We start from the raw sequence: 19,528 nt of genomic DNA on the forward strand, positions 1-19,528 counted from the left end.
CCATTCTTATATTCCTGGATAGTTAGGCTGCTTCTGATTTTTCATCTTCACATGAACATTCCTTGTGCATCCTTTGACTTAATTCCTTAAGATAGATTGGTAAAAATAAAGTCGAGTAAGAAGTTTTTGACATTTTTATGACTTTTAATTTACATTGCAAAATTGCTTTCCAAAAGCAAAAGTGCCTTTGAGTAGTGAATCAAGAGTTTGCTTCAGAGTGTTGATGGATTATCAATATTTTCATTTTTCCTAATAGATGGATGAAAAATCTGTACGCTAATTTGCCTTTCTTTGACTATTATAATGGTTAATAGTATTTTATATATTTATTGGCCATGTTTATCTCATCTGTTTTTGAGGATTTGGTGTTATTCTGGTTGATTTTCAAAGACTTTTTGTATACCATTAAGAATATTAACTATTACCTCTACTGTCCCTTCAATCCTTTTGTACGCTGTATTTCCTATTTCTAAGTTAGTAGATTTCATTCATGTCTTCATTGGCTACAACACATCTTTGAATATGTTCCTCAGGAAGGGAACAAGATGTGTCCAAAGCCCTTGCATATCTTAAAAATTCCTTCTATTATCAGCACATGTGCATGACATCTTCTCTGGATTTAGAATGCTTAGACTCCAACCTTCTCTTTCACTCACCTATAGCTATTGCCTTCAGTGTACTGAAGAAAAAGGCTGAAGCTAGCCTTTGTATGTTATCTGCTTCCACACTTACAGAATTTGTCTTCTTTATCTGTGAAATTTTAAAATGTTACCATTATACATTTTGGTGTGGGTCTTTTTCAGTCATTCTGTTTGGAACACAAAACGGCCCAAATGGGTGGAAAGTTGGTGGAAATCCTACCTGATAGCTGTTCTTTCTATGGAGCACAGTGTTAAGAAAGCCATCTAACAGAGAAAGGAGGAAGGTGGTGATGATTCTAAATTCTGTGATTTAGTTCTGTTCCTTGAAAGTCCACATCCCCACTCTCTATGCCCATCAACTCATTCTGAGCCTGAGGGTCCAAGCCATGTTGATTACACAACTTCTACCCTCCCTGCTTTGTTGCAGATGTGAAATAGGTCCAGCTCCTCCATCCAAACTCCTGACCTTTGCAAATAGAAATTATTTATTGCTCTTCTTTCACATATTTATTCTTCTTTTCCTGGACTTGAGCACAAAAATTATCTTATGTGTACCTTTACTGAACAGACTTTTGATGATATTCATTCTCTGATTTAAATAGAAAAGATCAACAAATATGATTCACACTGCCAAAATACACCATTGACTGTACTTAAAACTTTTACCTTCTCCAGACCACTGGTGGTAATAATCAAAATAAACTCTTACTTTAGACCAACCATCAGTCTTTGTCCTTAAGGAAAAAAGTAAACATAGGAAAGTCTATATATATATGCACATGTATACACAGAAGCTTTAGATGTGTTGTAGACAAGGAAACCAGAAACATAAAAATTTTATTGGAAGATGTGCCTTTTCTAATGTAAATGCTTTCCAAGAGATTCCATTAGGGATATAGGGGATCATATACTTAGTTCTTTGCTGGTAAAATTCCACAGTTGAACATTTCTACATGATTGCTTACTTACAATTTGACTCAATGAAAAGTATTTAATAAGACCTACTATGTGCCAGGTATGTTAAACTTGTCAATAGTGGTATCCACATAGATTTTTAAGTCATTACACAAAACTAAACTACCTATACAATGCATAATATGAACCACATCTTCATGAATTTAATGCTGTGTTCTGTCGGTTAAAATAACATCACTACCTTGCATAAATGGCAAAATGCTTTATGATTATTACTAGATGCTATGGGACTGCAATTAATAAAACTCTTACTCATCCAAACCACGTTTTATACTTTATCTCTTCTCATTTTGTTAGTGTTGGGTTTTTTTTGTATATTCATTTCTCTCATATTACATACAGTTAAGCCATGGGTAGATGTGTGCACATACCTACACATAGCCATACTTCCTTAAAAAAAATCAAAGTCCTACAAAATTCTATAGCAATCAGAATTCTGGACTCTCTTGTTCAACCACAATGCTTTATGTCCCAGGGATGTGAAACACATACAGGATTCCCACATGTTGCCCCGCCACCAACACCTTACATTGTTGTGACACATATGAAAGAACATTTTCATAATATTACTGCAATGTTCATAGTTTATATTTCCACCCACTTAATTTTACCCCATCATGTGTTCAGTTAGTCACTCAACCAGTCAACAAATATTTTCCACATATCATGAACCAGTGCACCGGGCTTAGAGAAACCAATAAGACTTCGTCTTTTCTCTCAGGAACATCGCAATTTAGTACAATCCAGGACAGGACAGCTATTTTCCAGTGTCTTGGAAACCAATGGGTTCAAGGGAATGGCTGATCTGATACCTGAAAAATTACCTCTGGCAATTACAGCAATAACTTCATGCCATGAAGAGAGAAAAGCATGATCAGAGAGGAGTAAATAATGGGTTTTAAATCCCTGGAATCAGAATCTCAAAAGGGGGAAGGAATGAGTGGAAAAAGAAGTTGGCTTGCCCTGTACTTGGGAGAAAGGTGAAAAGGTAGGGGAAAAAATGGCTATACTGGAAGATTCCTCAAGGTAAGGCAGTTGGAATCCTGAGGCTGGAACTAGAAAACAAACAATATGGGGAACGGGTGCTCAGCAACCCAGCCCTTCCTGTTCACAGGCCTTTGATAAACCCAGCTGGACCAGCTTCTAGGTTATTCTTCCAGAGAAATCAACGGTAGAGCTGGATACAGAAGTAAGCGCCATTTCTTCGATACCCCAGTCTGACACTCATTTAGTTTTTGAAGTCTTCTGATATAAGCAGGAGTGGTTTGGTTCCAGGGATAACAAATGATGAAACAACCCAGCTGTTGCTGTTTGTCAGGGCTGCTGTTACAAATACCGTTCAATGTGTTGCCTTAACAGGAATTTGTCTCACAGTTATGGAAGCTGGAAGTCCAAAATCAAGGTCTGCACAGGCCATGCTTTTCCCGGGAGTCTTTGGAGCTCCTTGACTTGTACCCCTGCCTCTGCCAGTAGCTTCTTGTCCTCCTGCCCGGTGTGTCTATCTGGGTTTCCTCTCCATTAAACGACTTCAGCCATTGGATTAGGCCCACCCTGATTCAATTTGGCGCCATCTAAGTAGGATCTTTGAAGATTCTATTCACAAATGAGGCCACACCTTAACTGATAATAGCTTCTCCACATGGGTTCACACCCACGGGAATGTGGACCAAGACTTGAACCCATCTTTGGCCGGGGGGGGGGGGGGGGGGGGGCCGGCATGTCTCGGTCCCCAACCTCAGCCTCAAAATATTCCATCCGGTCTTTTGCTAGCCTACAGTTATTTTACCAGGGAGCAAATCTTTCATTACAAAATTGGAATCAAGAGCTTTAAAGCAGGAACAAGATGGGCAGGCTACTTGTAACTTTTTGGCCTCAGAGCCTTCCTTGTTTTTATGGGATGTAAGGACAGGCTTCTTGATGCCAGTGGGACATACGGAAAGCACAAGGTCAAAGAGCTGGGCCCAAAAGCAAACTCTGCCTCTGCCTTACAGTTTGGGCCCTACACTGTTAACTCTGAATGGTGTCTGGAGATATAGAAGGTGAGTATTTACATTTCCTAGGGCTGCAGCAACAAATTGCCACAAAATAGGTGGCTTAAAACAACAGAAACCTTTCCATACATGCCTCTTCTGTTACTTTTACTGGACCTGTGATTGGCACTGGGGTTGGTGTATACTCAGGAGACCTGAATCTCTGGACTGTCCTTGTGGCAGCCAGGCCCTGAACCTCAGCAGACTTGCAACGCCTAACATCTGGTTTATTGGACTTACCCTGGCCAGCTAACACAGAGATGAAGAAAGTCAACCACCACACCAGGTAGCCAAGAGTTCCTACAACTGCAAGCAGGAGAATTGCCTCCATCATCCATGTGGAATCTAAGCCCCCTCTTGATGTAGAGGGGGAATGGACATCACCATCCCAGGGTCCACAGGATGGAGGAATAAAATATGGATTAGAGTAGACTTACTAATATTCTACTATGGAACTATTGTGACTAGTAATAGAAGAAATTGTTAGTATTGATGTGGAGAAAGTGGCCACGGTAGCTGCTGAGGGTAGGGAGAGGGAAGAAGAGATGTGATGTGGGGGTATTTTCAGGACTTGGAGTTGTCCTGGGTGGTGCTGCAGGGACAGATGCTGGACACTGTATGTCCTGCCATGGCCCACTGGGTGGACAGGGGGAGAGTGTAAACTACAATGTAAACCACTATCCATGTGGTGCAGCCATGCTCCAAAATGTATTCACCAAATGCAATGAATATCCCACGATGATGAAAGAGGTCGTTGATGTGGATGGAGTGGGGTGAAGGGGGTGGGGGGTATATGGGGACCTCATATATTTTGAATGTAACATTTTTTTTTTAAATTAAGAAGGGAAAAATAAATAAATAAAATTTAAAATTTAAAAAATAAAGAAGGAAATATAAATAAATAAATAAATAAATAAATAAATAAATAAATAAATAAATAAAATTTTATGAAAAACAACAGAAACCTTTCCTCTCACAGTTTTGGAGGCCAGAAGTGTGCAATCAAGACGTGGGGGACCACGGCTCCCTCTGACAACTGGAGGGGCGAGCCCTTCCTTGCCTCTTCCTAGTGTCTAGGGGCCCACGGCGATCCCGGGGTTCCCTGGTCTGAAGCGGCCTCACCCTGCTCTCGGCCTCCATCTTCGCACGGCCTCCTCTGCTCCGCTGCCTCTTGGGCTCTGCAGCCAATTCTCCCCGCTCCTTCCTCACATAAAGACAGCAGTGCTTAGAGTTAGGCTCCTCCTACATCCAGGATGACCTCGTCTAAACTTTATTACCTCTGCAAAAATGTCCAGAAAAGTCACATCCACAGAACCTCAACACACCTTTTTGGGGGACACAATTCAACCCATTTCATTGGGTTAGAAATATTTTAGAGCATGTCTAGCTCTGGACATTTTCTTGGAAATATGGTTAAAGAGGGTTATCTAATTCCTCACCAAAATTTAGTTTCTATCCCTAGATTACTCTCAGTTTTCTTAAAGAAACTTCAAGTTCGCAGGAGAATGCATGTATGGCTGTTTTACTAGTGCCCGGCAGTCAAAATAACCCGACGTATCTTAAGCTCTCCACCTCACAGATAAATTTACTGAGCAGCCTGCCTTTACCCTGATTCACTGAAATCCCAAATGTAAAAATACGCCTCACTTTCTGAAGCTAATTTGCAAGGATCTCGGTACGATTTTATAGATCTTTTTCTTTGAAAAGGCTTTTGATGAAGTTTCCACTGCCATTTTTGATGGATATAAAAATTTAAAACTATAGCTCTACTTGCTACATATTCTCCAATATCTACTTATACATTAGGGAGCGAGAACACCCTGAGATATAAGCTGTTTATTTTCCTCCCTCCTCCCACCAGTGAGAGAAGTGTAGCACAGTGGAGAGGGCTTAGTGGCTCCCCAGGTTGGAATGTCTGTTGAGGGTCTTTAGGAAAAGTCGAATGAAGAATGCATGTGCACTCTGACCTCTTGTTCAAAGTCAAGCCATTTCTTTTTGTTTGTTTTTTTTAATATGCCCACTTTTTCTCTCTCTCCCCTTTCCCCCCACCCCACCCCAGCTGTCTGCTCTCTGTGTCCATTCACTGTGTGTTCTTCTTGTCTGCTCGCATTCTTGTCAGCAGCACTGGGAATCTGTGTCCCTTTTTTGTTGCATTATCTGGATGTGTCAGCTCTCCGTGTGTGCGGCGCCACTCCTGGGAAATCTGGACTCTATTTCACGCTGGGCAGCTTTCCTTACAGGGCACACTCCTTGCACATGGGGCTCCCCTATGTGGCAGGGCACTACCTGCGCACATCAGCACTGCGCATGGGCCAGCTCCACACGGGTCAAGGAGGCCCTGGGTTTGAACCCTGGACCTCCCATGTGGTAGGCGGACGCTCCATCTGTTGAGCCAAATCCGCTTCCCTCAAGTCGTTTCTTGAATCAACATATCCTATGGGAGGTCAATCCACGTTAGGTGTTCTAAAAGACTCTCCTTGTTATCTCTTGTGTACTTTTGTGATTCATGGTCTAGGGTCCTTTCCCATAACAGAGACTGGGAATCGCCAAAGGTAACTTATTTAATAAAGAATTGTGCTGTGACCCGTGGCTCAGTTCAGTTAGGAGTAGTAGCTGTTCTGTTCTATTACATGAGAGAAGGTGCAGTTCAGCTTAGTGGGTCAAAATGGCTGGGAAACCAAGTGAAACAAAACCGAGTGAGCTCAAATTATCAGGTTGCCCACGTAAGGCAAACTTGATATGGCAAACTCCTTTAAAAATAGTCTCACACATCAATATATACTTAAATTCTTTTCATAAAGCTATTTAAATATGTACAGACTTAAATGCAGAAATAAACCTTCAGGTTTATTTCTTGATGCCATCTATGTCAAACCAGAAAAATTATTAAATACAAACAAAAATACAAAATCCGTAAAATAAAACTTTTTAAAAATTTTTTGAGATATTGGGGCCAGGGATTGAACCCAAGACCTCATATGTAGGAAGTTGGCGCTCAACCATTGAGCCTTGTCTGTTCCCCAAAATTGGTGTTTTGTTTGTTTGTTGTTTGCTTGTTTGTTTTTAAGGGGCACCAGGAACCGCATCGGGGACCTCCCATGTGGGAAGCAGGCACTCAACTGCTTAAGCCACATCCATTCTCTAAAAATATTTTTGCCAGTTTGCTTGTTCTGTTAATTCACTACTTGCAACATGATTATATGGCCAACTACTATGACACAGGTTTGCTTTTATTTCCTGATGATGAAGACTTTGATAACTTCATATTTTGTAATTGTTTATTTGATAAATGATTGCATTATATGTGTAATAAATACATATAAATTACACATTATGTAATAAATTATATGTTAGACAATAAAATGACATAATCTATTTCTATTTTATTATATAAATTAAATTTTAATTTATATCATAAATGCATATTTTTTTAATTTAAATTTTTAAGAATTACGAAATACCAAAGGGCAAAGAATGAGCTAAAATCTTCCAAACATCTAATACGTGGAGCTCAGCACAGATAAGCACTTTTCTTTCTTCTCTTTTTGCATGCAAAACGACTGTGGGGGAAGGAGATAGGGGAAGCAGGTTAATCTGTCCATGAACTTTTACGTAGCACCTGTGCTTTCAGCCACTTGACCAACTGTCCTGTTTTGCCTGGGATTGAGGGGTTTCTGGAGATGTGGAACTTTCAAGGCTGAAAGCAAACTGACATGGTTGATCATCCTACATCTTATAACCAGCCTTCTCCATACTTAATCTACAAGTACCTTTTTTTTTTAAACTTTTTGTTGTAGTAACATACATACAACTCAAAATTTCCCATTTTAACCACTTTCAAGAGGATAATTCAGTGGTGTTAATTGCATTCACAATATTATGCTACCCTCACCAACTAAGTCATAACGTCTTTTAATTTCCTTCATTCATCAACACTTGTCATCCAATTTCCCAAAATATGTTGGAATATCGTAATCGTCAGTGTTGTCCCTTTTGTTCTCTTTACTGTTGAGCATAGAATCTTGGCAAGTCTTTTTTACTATAAATTGTATAAGGTTTAGTCAGCTCTGTTTCAGAGAACAGTTTTCCAAGAAATGTTCTAAACAAGATCATATGATTAAAAAAAAAAAGTAGAATTTTCACCTGACATCTCATCCCCAGGATCTTAATTCCTAGGTCAAAATATTTTCCCTTTTAGGATTTGAAATATTATCCATGTTAACTTCTTGAATATTTTCAACAAATTTTAACAATTTGAATACTTACATCTATCGGGTAATTTTTTTCAATGGTTTTTGCTTACCATTGACTGCTTTTACCATGACAATTTCTTTTTTCAAATGCAAAATGGATAAAAAATGAGAAGATTAGTAATGCAGTACAATTTATAGGATCCATTTCAGCATGTCATTTAGACATACTCTGGGGACTATTCTTTTCTCACTATGAGGTCGTCTGATTTTAATAGAGTTATGGGAACAATGTAAGCAGTCTGAGGCCCTGTAAATTCAAAGAGAAACTTCCTCATTATGACAGATTTGAAAAGGGCACACAAATAAAAATGTAATCTATTTGGAGGATAATTTTCTGCTCATTCCGTTATTATTGTAAATGTGTGTGTCGGAATCAATTCTTCACCCCCTCACAATTCCTCTCGGTTGATTCTTCAGAATAATGGGATCTGTTTTTCTTTCAAAGTGATTTATTTTTTTTATAAACTATTTTACTTTGTTGGATTGAAAGAAAGAAAAGAAGTGCTGCGAGAAAAAATTGTTTGCCCTGGATAAGTAAGAAAAGGTTTCAGAAAATTCCAACCATAAAAAATTAATATGTTGTCTGAAAAAGATTTACTGTAATGTCTTACGTAATATGAACCACCTTTTTCAGAAGGTCACTACTTATTCAGAGGTGAGAATTTTTATTTCATGATTACTCAAGCCATAAACCTTTCAATGCTTCATGAGATGCCAATTTCATAGCTTTCTCTTCAATCAAATAACTTGGAAATAATTTCCAGTTCCTTAAATAATACAAGGCAAGAGCACATTTCCCACATCTCTTAATTTTAATGTCCCTAAATTTCTTGAATCAAGATAAAGATGTGTGACCAACTCATATCTCTAGTGGGTGGTTTTGATTACAATCATTCTAAATACACATCCCCGTTCAAATATTTGATTATAGATGGCATGAAGTTGAAATATCCATCCAAGTGCAAATGGAAGGACAAAAAAAAAAATCAAACACAGCTGCGCACTTCAACTAGGGAGTAGCCACAACTCTTTGCTTTGAAGATAATGAGGGAGAATTGGGAAATTACTGCAGATGTGTCAGCCTTAAGTCTTTTTAACTTCACTTGGGTTAACTATGTTCTTTGCCCCACAGAAGGAGAAACAAGAGCTAGTCACCAGCTTTGCAGAACTCATCAAAGTCCAAAGCGATGACATATTTGGCCATTTCCTAAGGCTAGTTCCTGTCAAGGCAAGGATGAAATCTGTTGAAAGTATGAATTAATACTTAAGAATTCATAAATCACAGCTCTCATCAATTCTATCCTACTGTGCACACAAGAATTCAACAGGTATCACCAATTTAAAAATGAGTTGAGTTCAAAATTATGTGGGTAAGTTAATTGCTTGGAAAGATTCCCATATAATCGTGGAATGAACAAAAGCAGACTTCAGGGTTTCAAAAGAGCTCTTTAACCTAAAACATGCACACACTGTATTGCTAACGTACTCAGACCCTGACCATCATTTGTCAGAATGTTTCACAGGAAAAGAAACACTGTATTTCAATTTCCCGATGCCGAGGGCACATCTTTTCTCATTGCCACCTTGACAATAAAAGTGAAAACTCCTCTAGCCTGGAATCACAGGAAGAAAATCAGGATCTTGAGGCATCATGAAAACAAGGATTCTAATGTCCACAGCACAGAAGAGACAAACCCTGAAGGGGGGTTAACAATTAGGTTTCCCGTTATGTGACATAAAATAATCAATTTTCAGGCTCAAAAATTAAGTGGATTTCCAGGAGCCTTAATATTCTGTTTATCTCAACTTTAGTAATTTCAAGACTAGTCACAAAAGACAGGATGTTGATGCTATTTGTAAGAGAATGAAGAAATAAAATCCTTCCTTTGCTTCTACTTCATTTAACAAGTTCTATAAACTTTAATGACCTCTGTGGATTTACAGTATTCATAATTGTGGAAGTCAGACGTGATTATGAAGCACTTGGGTCCTTCCATCTTCCGGAAGCTGTCTTAACACCACACGAATAGTATGTCCAACTTTTCTGGCCTTTGGCCATATTATATGCATAAATGATGCTAACCAAATGCTTTAATTTTAGCCAGAATGGTCCCACTTATATAACAATAGTGATGAAAATATGAACTAATGCCTCTTCGTAGCAGTGACCTGACATCACATTTCCTGTCCTTTCTAAACCCTCCTATGAAATATATACAATATTGAAATTTAAAATCCTGACATTTATAATTCTTTTCTTCCAGTAATTTGCTTCTTCCCTTTGGCAACTTAATCACCATGGGCCTGGATTTTCTCATTTGTAAAATGAGAGAATTATACCAAATATAGCCAAGGCTTTTCCAGCTGAAAGAGTCTCTATGTATGTTTATGCTAGGATTGAACAAGTTAAGTAAATACATTGTGGATATTGAGAGCCAAGGATTTCACTTTTGGAGGGGATATGTTACAAATCAGGAAAGGGACGAGAATAGAATGAACCTCGTGGCGTTGGATTGAAATTGAAGGTCTTAGTATGAATTCATGGTTTTTTATCTACATGCACACAGGTAGACTCAGAAACAAAGATATGTGTTTATGCATGGGCTAATAAACAAAAATTTCATAGCTCTGTCTGCTGAGATGGCCTGGAAGCAACAACAGCCCAGTAGAAATGATCACATCTAGAAATTGGTTCTTAATGCTGTTTTCTGACAAAAGGAACCAAATCTCCTCGGAGAAAGTAGTGATTCCAGCGTTGGGGTCATGGACACACAAGATGATTCCAGAATACCTGGTGGTGCCAGAAAGTAAAGACATGTTTGAAAAATGATGGAGCCATGTCAAAAGAATGCAGGAGTCAATTCAGAGGAGCTCCCCATGGCCAAAGAGGTAACAGTTTAAGCAATAAAATAAAAATTGGGGAAACGGATTTGGCCCAGTGGTTAGGGCGTCCGTCTGCCACTTGGGAGGTCCACGGTTCAAACCCCGGGCCTCCTTGACCCGTGTGGAGCTGGCCCATGTGCAGCGCTGATGCGTGCAAGGAGTGCCCTGCCATGCAGGGGTGTCCCCCGCGTAGGGGAGCCCCACACGCAGACACGCCCGTAAGGAGAGCCGCCCAGCGCGAAAGAAAGTGCAGCCTGCCCAGGAATGGCGCCACCCACACTTCCCGTGCTACTGACGACAACAGAAGCAGACAAAGAAACAAGACGCAGCAAATAGACACAGAGAACAGACAACCGGGGGAGGGGAGGGGGGATTAAATAAATAAATAAATCTTTTTAAAAAATAAAAAATAAAAATAAATAAAAATAAAAATTGGTAGTGTGGAGCGGGTGGAGCTCAGTGGTTGAGCACCTGCCTGGCAAGTATGAGGTCCCGGGTTTAATTCCCAATATGTGTCCAAAAAAACCACAACAAAACCCATAGAATAAAATCCATGAGCCTATATTAATACAACAAAATAATTAATTAAATAACTAACCAACCAAATAAATAAATAAGAAGGGACTCCTTACAACACACTGATGTTAGGATTCCAATTTACAAATGTAAAATTGATGAGAGAGTTAGAAAATCCCCATTAGGCCAGCACTACAGTAATACTAACCATCGAAGAATTCTGAAATTAATGAAAAAAGCCATGATAAGACCCCAGAATATTTGCATGGTCTTAAGTACCCCTCCACAAAATACTTAGATGACAAAAGAAAAAGGGTATTGTTACAGTGGAGAAACCCAGGCAGACATCACCTTAACCAAGTGGTCACGATAAATGTCGACAGTAACAAGACATACTGACTTTGTCTACCCTTGGCTGTGACGGAGTGAGAAGGACACAATGCCATTTCTGCATGAATAAAATTTAAAAATGCATGATCTGAGTTTAATCACGAGAAAATATCAGAGAGCTGTAAATTGAGGCATTCTACAAAATAATGGATCAGTATTCCTCAGAAGGCTCAAGGTCATGAAAACAAAGAGAGACTGAGGGATTGTCATGGACTGAAGGAGATTAGGGCGACATGACAACTAAATGCAATATGGGTTCCAGGATTTGATTCCAGGCCCTGAAAAAAACAGTAGGTGGAAAACTGGTGAAATTTGAATGAGGTTTGTAAAGTTAGTAAATAGTATGGCATTTGCCATTGATTGGTCTTTCAATAATTGTATTATAATTATGAAAGATGTATGTAATAGAAGCTGTATGAAAGTAAACAGGGAGTCTCTGAACTATTTTTCAACTAAGTCTAAAATTAACTTCAATATTAAAAGCTACAATAGGCTGATTCTGTGATTATTTTTATATTTTCAATTATAATGACATTCATTTAACAAATACTTCTTGAATAATTTCTCTTTGACAGGCAACTTGCCAAGAAGAATCTATGGAGTCACAAACACACACTCACACAGACATTTCCAGTTGTTTTAAGTTTTAATCACTGATGTCAAGTGAGAATTTTATTTTCTGGAAAGGAGGACCAAACATCTCTAATTTTAATGGTGGCATTATGAAAAAAGTAAATAAAGAATAAGCATATTTCAAGTTAGTCTATAAATTCTAGGTATTTTCAATTTTAAAAATATCCCAATAGGAATTCTCTGGAGCTCATAAGCTAACTCTAAAGTTCATTCAGAAGATAAAATATACGAGAATATCCAAGGAAATTTTAATAACTGGCCCTAACAAATATACACACATACTATAAATCTATAGTGATTAAAGTGGGGTGATAAGAACATAAGAGGATGGGAAACGGACTTGGCCCAGTGGTTAGGGCATCCGTCTACCACATGGGAGGTCCGCGGTTCAAACCCCGGGCACTCCTTGTGCTGATGCGCGCAAGGAGTGCCCTGCCATGCAGGGGTGTCCCCGCGTAGGGGAGCCCCACGTGCAAGGAGCGCGCCCCGTCAGGAGAGCCACCCAGCACGAAAGAAAGTACACCCTGCCCAGGAATGGCGCCACCCACACAGAGAGCTGACACAACAACGCAACAAAAAGAGATACAGATTCCCGTGCCGCTGACAACAACAGAAGTGGACAAAGAAACAAGACACAGCAAATAGACACAGAGAACAGACAACTGGGGTGGGGTGGGGTAGGGCAGGGGGGAAGGGGAGAGAAATAAATAAATCTTTAAATTAAAAAAAAAAAACATAAGAGGAGATCAAGGAGGGGTCCAAGATGGAGAAGTAGAGAACAGCAGGCTGCAATCCTCCTCCAAAAGCTGCGGGAAGCACTATACCAGTTACATATGTGTCCCAGAGATTTAAATCTTCTGGCTGCTCATATGCTGGGTCAGCCCTGAATCTCAGCAGAGTTGCAGCCAACACCTGCTCTCCAGTTCATCGGACTAACCCAGGACAACTAACAAAAGGATGATGATAGACAATGCCCATCCCAAAACACAGTATCTACAGCTGCAAGCAAGACAGTTGCATTCATCTGCCCCATGGGATCTAAGGCCCCTCTCAAATGGAAGCAGAGTGGGCATCACCATCCCCAAATCCTCAAGAGTGAGGAATGAACATGCATAAGGGCAAAATGCAACTATGGACCAAAGAAGACTTATTATTATTCTAGTAATAACATTGATATAAAGACAGTGGTCACCAGAGGTTCTGAGGGCAGGGAGAGGGAAGTATAGGTGTAACATGGGACATTTTAGGGACATTAGAATTGTTCTGCATGACATTACAATGATGGATACAGGCCTTTATACATTTTATCAAAACCTATAAAATTGTGTGGTGCAAAGTGAAAACCATAATGTAAACTATAGACCATGGTTAGTAGCAGTGCTTCAATACGTGTTCATCAATTCTAATAAATGCACCACACTAATCAAAGACGTTATTAATGGGGGAAAGCGTGGGAGGGGGAGGGGGATATATGGGAATTCCCTATATTTTTTATGTAACTTTTATGTAATATAAAGCTTCTTTAAAAATAAGGAGAAAGAGAAGAGATCAAGGAATATAATAAAGGGCCAGAAACAGAATCATCTATACATGAGAATTTAGTATAAATTATAGAGATTTTACTGTAGTAAAGAAAAGGTTAGCTATTCAATAAATGGCTTATTGTTGCCAACTTTATTTTCTGGTTCAAATGGACTTCGGAATGAAGAAATGTGACCTCAGTACAATCAAACTTTATTTAATCACAGCTCAGTATTAAACTCAAACTTGGTCAGGGTGATGATGGAAATGCTCCCTGGCATTGACATGCACAAGCCTAACCAAGGCACAAGCCTGTGTGAGGGACCAGTAGAAATGCCTTCAGTGTTACAGCTCAACATGAGCCAAGGTACAAGCATGGCCAAGGTGCCATGGAAGCTCAAGTCTGGGCCAAGGCACAAGCCTGGCTGAGGCAGTGATGGAAATGCACAGCTCAGCTTTGCAGCTCGATTCAGTGTTTGGAGTTCAGCTCGGCTGGCTCAGCTCGGTGTTGCATCTTGTAGCTCGGCATTCATTGTCGCTTCTCAGCTCAGCGGCTCAATTCTGCCCCACAGCTTGACTCAGTGTTCTCAGCTTTATGTTCCTCTGGCCAAGGCAAAGACAGAATGCACACTCAGAGCTTTGAGATGCTCTTGATATAGTCCAGCTGTGTGACCACCCCTGGGGGTGGAGCCCCAGTTGCGATGTTCTGATTGGTCAATCACTGGTTCTGAGCAAGGGTATTGGTAAGGGTTTGAAAACCAGATTATTATATTATGTAAACAGGGTATCCAAACTGGGAGATGCTGATTGAGTGACTACGAGAGGTGCTGATTGGCTGTTAATTAAAGCAATGGATTCTATTGGTTGGAAACTCTCTTACCCTATTGGTTGACCCAGGATCCCTCTTCCTATTGGTTAGTTCAGGATCCCTCTGCCTTACCTGCTTGTCCTTCATTCCCCACTTTTTCTCTTATGGGAGACGGGACAGTTCCTTTGTTCAGCTTCCTGCTGTATGGGACCATTGTTAAAAGGGAGGGGGTTTTGGAGCAAGGTTGCCAAAGGGTCTGGAAGCCTAATCCAGTTTCCTCAAGACAGGATGGAGTACAAGTTGAGCTTTAAGGGCATTCACTGAGAGAATAGGTGAGTGTGGAGTGGCTCCAAAAGCCATTTTCAGCACGAATAGGCAGAAGCAAGAGAGGCAAAATATAACTGCACTTAAAGAAAGAGCCATATACATCAGAGGAACATACATACACAGAACACACTTCAAAGAAAGGTCAGGCAAGGAGGAGGTCAGGGATTTCCAACATCAAGCAGACTTTTTCTGGAACATGAACTTGAGATCTTTGATGACCTCCCAGGAATAGGTGGAGGCCTCCAGAATTTCAGTAGCAAGGCCCTGGAATCTTTGGAAGAGTGCATTTCTGGATTCAGCAAATCTAGTATTGAGTTGAAGCATCTCTGTCTGAAATAGATGACCATAAATGAGAAACAGAGGTACCCATAGATCCAAGCAAAATTATGGGGAGTCCTGGACAGATCACAGACCCACTTGATGCTGTAGTAGACAGCCTCATCAAAACCAGTGCAACAGGTGGCCTGGGACCAATAAATGCTGAGGTGATAGCAGACACTGCTGCAGTCCTGGCCCCCAGAAATTGGTTTCAAGCAAAGTCATTGGAAGGATGTACAAAATCATTGACAAGACATGCCCATCTCTAACTCCTGCTCCAGAATAACATCCCACATGGGATGACTCTGTATGACAGAGTTCTCACCACCCAAATTTTACTTGCTGTTTGGCACTAGCTAAGTCAACCATAGTCATTGCCCTCAAATCCAGTCACTGGAACAGGTCACCCTCTCCTAGCTTCCATGAGAGGGAGATCCCCACTTTGACGTCTCAAAACCAGGTTCTCAGATGTTCTGCACACCATCAAGGCACATGCCTTGGTGGTCTCAGAGCACCCAGTCATTCTATCCATCAAGGACCTCTGCAGCATCACCTGGCAGAGGAACATGGCCCAGCACTTCAGGAAGGTAGTCAGGGACAAACTCCTTACCAAGCCCGTGGATATCACTGCCTATGGGCTCCCTTTACTCAACCAGCACAAGAGGAAGCTCCTCACTGAGCACAAGGAGCTGGCTGAGGGCAGGGCCCATGAGAAGGTTCCCACTTCAGTGATGTACTTTGAGAACAAAATCAGCAGTGCCACCAAGAATGGCATCCTCTACCTGGTTGATTCTGCCAGTAGCATATGCTTGTTTCAGAGACTAAGCCATGCATGGCCAGGACAGTGAACCATGAATGGTAGCCCCACTGCTTTGTTCTGACCATCAGCAAGACTTACTTAGCTGAGGAGACCAGCAGCACCCAGGGCAATGAGGATGAGGAAGAGCCCCAGGAGGCCAGTGACAGCACAGAGCTGCACTCCAAGGAGAAGTGGTTCCACTTCAAGCTCAGGGCAGGATGGGACAGGCGGGTCATCACCGAGCATTGGCTCACCAAGTAATGCATTGAGATCAATGCTCTGGCCAGCTCCGTCCTCATTTGCAAGAGTGAGACCTTTGTGGGTGACTACACGCTTTCTTTCTGGCAGAACAGGAAAGTCTGGCACTGCCATATTCACTCCCGGCAGGATGTCGGGACTCTCAAGTTCTTCCCAACAGACAACCTTAATTTTGATTTACTCTATGACCTCACACACACTACCAGCAGGTGCCTCTATGCTGCAACAAGTTCACAATGTGCCTTTTTCAGAGCCTGTCCCTCAGACCATCACTCACAAGAGCAAGCCTGACCAGAACTCCCCTTGGGTAGCTGTGGCTGTGCTGCAGCCTGATGAGGTCAGCTTGCACTCAGCAGGCACTGCACTTCTTGAACAAAACCTGCACACCTTGAACAGTCTCCATTCAATGACAAGAGTCCTGAGAAAGTATTTATGGCAATACAGTATCCTCTGGAATGGCATTGCAAGCAAATGGATCATTTCATTGGACTCAATTTCAACTCTAACTAACTTTGCACTGGTTGGGCACCTCTGCACCTCTTAAAAGGGTATAGGCATCCTTCACCTGCTATTATTACAAGAATAGTCAGAATTTTGCATACATTGCTAACTCTGGCTAATAGGTGAATACTCAGAGCATGGCTCATTTAGCAGACTTACTCATAGTGTCAAAGGAGACTCAAAGTCACTGCAGGCTAAAACATAGAAAAGTCTCTGCTTCTTACTGATATTTCAATGGAAAATATTCTTATGGATATCTATTCCACTCACCATGGTGACCCAAGCTATAGGGTACTCAAAGAGAATCAGCCATGGTCCTCTCCCAAAGTTTCAGAAGAGTTCCTTGCAGCCACTCATCCAACCATGGGTCAAACCAGTCCCCAAGCAAGGAAATCCATGAGACTGGACATGGGACAGCCCATGCAGGACAACACCAAGAAGTTGCTTGGAAGAAGGAAAAGTTCTGATCACTTGATATCAGACACAAAAGCTCCCAAAGGCAAGAAATGGAATCGGGGATCACAACACCCCTGGTTTTTCTGCCAGGTTCCAGATCTATTTATTACTAATTAGCCAACCAGTTCCTTCAACAAAGAGAAGACTGGCACAGAACATGCCCACCATTGGGAAATGCCATCCCTCCCGGAAACTAAGGCTGAGAAATATGTGAATAAGAAAAGGACAAGAAGTTCCTCCAGTACACTCGGCTGCAGCTCTCCTACATCAATCCCAAGGGTCAGTGGCCAGACTCCTCCAATTATGATCCCTTGTCCATGTGGATCTGTGGCAGCCAGCCCATGGCCCACAACCTCCAGACCTCAGCCAAGCTGAAGCAGTGAACTAGGCACTCTTCTTGTCCAGTGGGCACTGGTATGATGTCAGAGTGCCAATTCTGGACAGTGTCCAATAAGTGAGAAGCACCCACTGTCTATAGCAGCGTCATCCTGGGGATTAAAGACAATTTAACAAGAGATTTAGTTTACATTCTTATGGCAAAAGTTTGCATTACAGTGCTGCCAAAGACTAAACCACCATTTACTGCTTGTTTGGAGTTGGCAACAGAGTTCTCACCAAAACTTCATCAGGTCATGCTGCATGAGATGCTGCTCTTGGATATTAACACACATGAAGCTGGAACCGGGCAATCTGGAGGGAGACTGCCTTCCAACTTTCTTAGTGGGGTTGGAGGATATCTAGAAACAAGACTTCCCAATTTTCCTCCTTGCCAAGCTACAACTGAGGAATTAAACCAGACAGGAAATGAATACCTTACACTGCAAGGTCCTGCACTTCTGCTTCAGAGCAATCCATACATAAAGCCTGAACAGACTCCAGCAGCTGCACACACACAAAAAAACCCCTCCAGGCCTGAAAGAAAGCAGGCAGACTGAACACTGTGTGTGGCTAGCCGAGACCTTTCGCTGCCAGATCAGTAACACTGAGTTGCCTTCTTGTGCTTCACAGTGTATGAGGAAGACAGGTTTAGTGACCAGATCTTCTTGGCTCAGGTCGCACTCGCAGCCAAAGGCCTAAAGACAGGGTTACAGAGCTGTGCCTTTGAAGAACAGCTCCAGCAAGGACCTGGAGTTGGCTTCCCTGCTCATCCAAATCCTAGTCTCACAGCATGGAGCCTCTATTCCAGCAGTAAATTCTAGACAAAAATCCAAGCCCTTTTTCTCACTGTTCTAGCTACCCTGGTAAAATATACCACAGATGAATTGACCAACAAATTCCCTACGAATGCCTAGCAAAAGCCAGTGCTGTCCTCCCCACAGTCCTCCCTGCTGTGCACAGCCTGCGGGATGATGATTCTCTCAAGGTGCTTCCAGCAGCCACCTTGTGGGGTATCCATTGCCAAACTGCAGTGGTTTTTCTCCAGGTTGCCAAGTCGTCTCTTTTTCCCCTAATCTAGCCTGACTCAACACCCCCTGAGAGTTTACACCTTCATTCTTAAAAGGGTGCTGAAGGATAATGGTCATTCTTCTGTAACTGCTTCCTGTTGGTTAGGGACAGTAAGACCTACCTGGCAAGGTGTAAAACCTTCCTGCTATTCTATCATGGTTGGAAGAAGACAAATCTGGCACTCTGGATGAAAACCCTGTATAGTTAGCAAAACATTGATTCTGGAAGAAATAAACTTAATTAGAATTTTGAGGATACAGGGTTCCATAAAAATAGAAAAGGCCAGGCGTCTGTAAAGGCTGCATCTTCCCAAAGTTGACGGGCTTTATGTTGCAGGTTTTCATCAGAACCTGTTTTCTAGGTCCTGGGTGAGGAAAGATTACCCACAGACTATCTAGAAGGGGTCCGGCTGAAGTGGATCCTAGCCACCTTATTGGCTGCTTGCTTTGTGGTGGGTAAATGCTTAGCCTTGGCAGGATGTCATGTGGGTTTGCCAGTCCTCCCCAGGACATGAGTGGGAAAGGTTTTGGAATAAGGGCTGGGAGGGAGACTTGGATTAAGCATGTTAAACACTTCCAATGCAAGGTATAATATATCAAATGAACATTATTTTATGAAAACTGAAGATTCCCAATGGAGTTAAGATTTTCTCCCTTTACCATCACTTTAATATGCAAATTGAGGCAGTCTCTGACAGTTTTTCCTGTTATGAAGCTACTTTTTGTTATGAGCATCAATTCAGTTTCTGTTTAATAATGACTTACTGGAATTCA

General features: G+C 41.3%; 1 pseudogene; it reads left to right on the plus strand.

Moving 5' to 3' along the window:
• LOC101413450 (1-phosphatidylinositol 4,5-bisphosphate phosphodiesterase gamma-1-like) overlaps window positions 1-17,692 on the plus strand; it is a 48,345-nt pseudogene extending 30,653 nt beyond the window's left edge.
• The last annotated feature ends 1,836 nt before the right edge of the window (window positions 17,693-19,528 follow it).

The sequence above is a fragment of the Dasypus novemcinctus genome, chromosome 22 (assembly GCF_030445035.2).
Source record: "Dasypus novemcinctus isolate mDasNov1 chromosome 22, mDasNov1.1.hap2, whole genome shotgun sequence".
Lineage (NCBI taxonomy): Eukaryota > Metazoa > Chordata > Mammalia > Cingulata > Dasypodidae > Dasypus > Dasypus novemcinctus.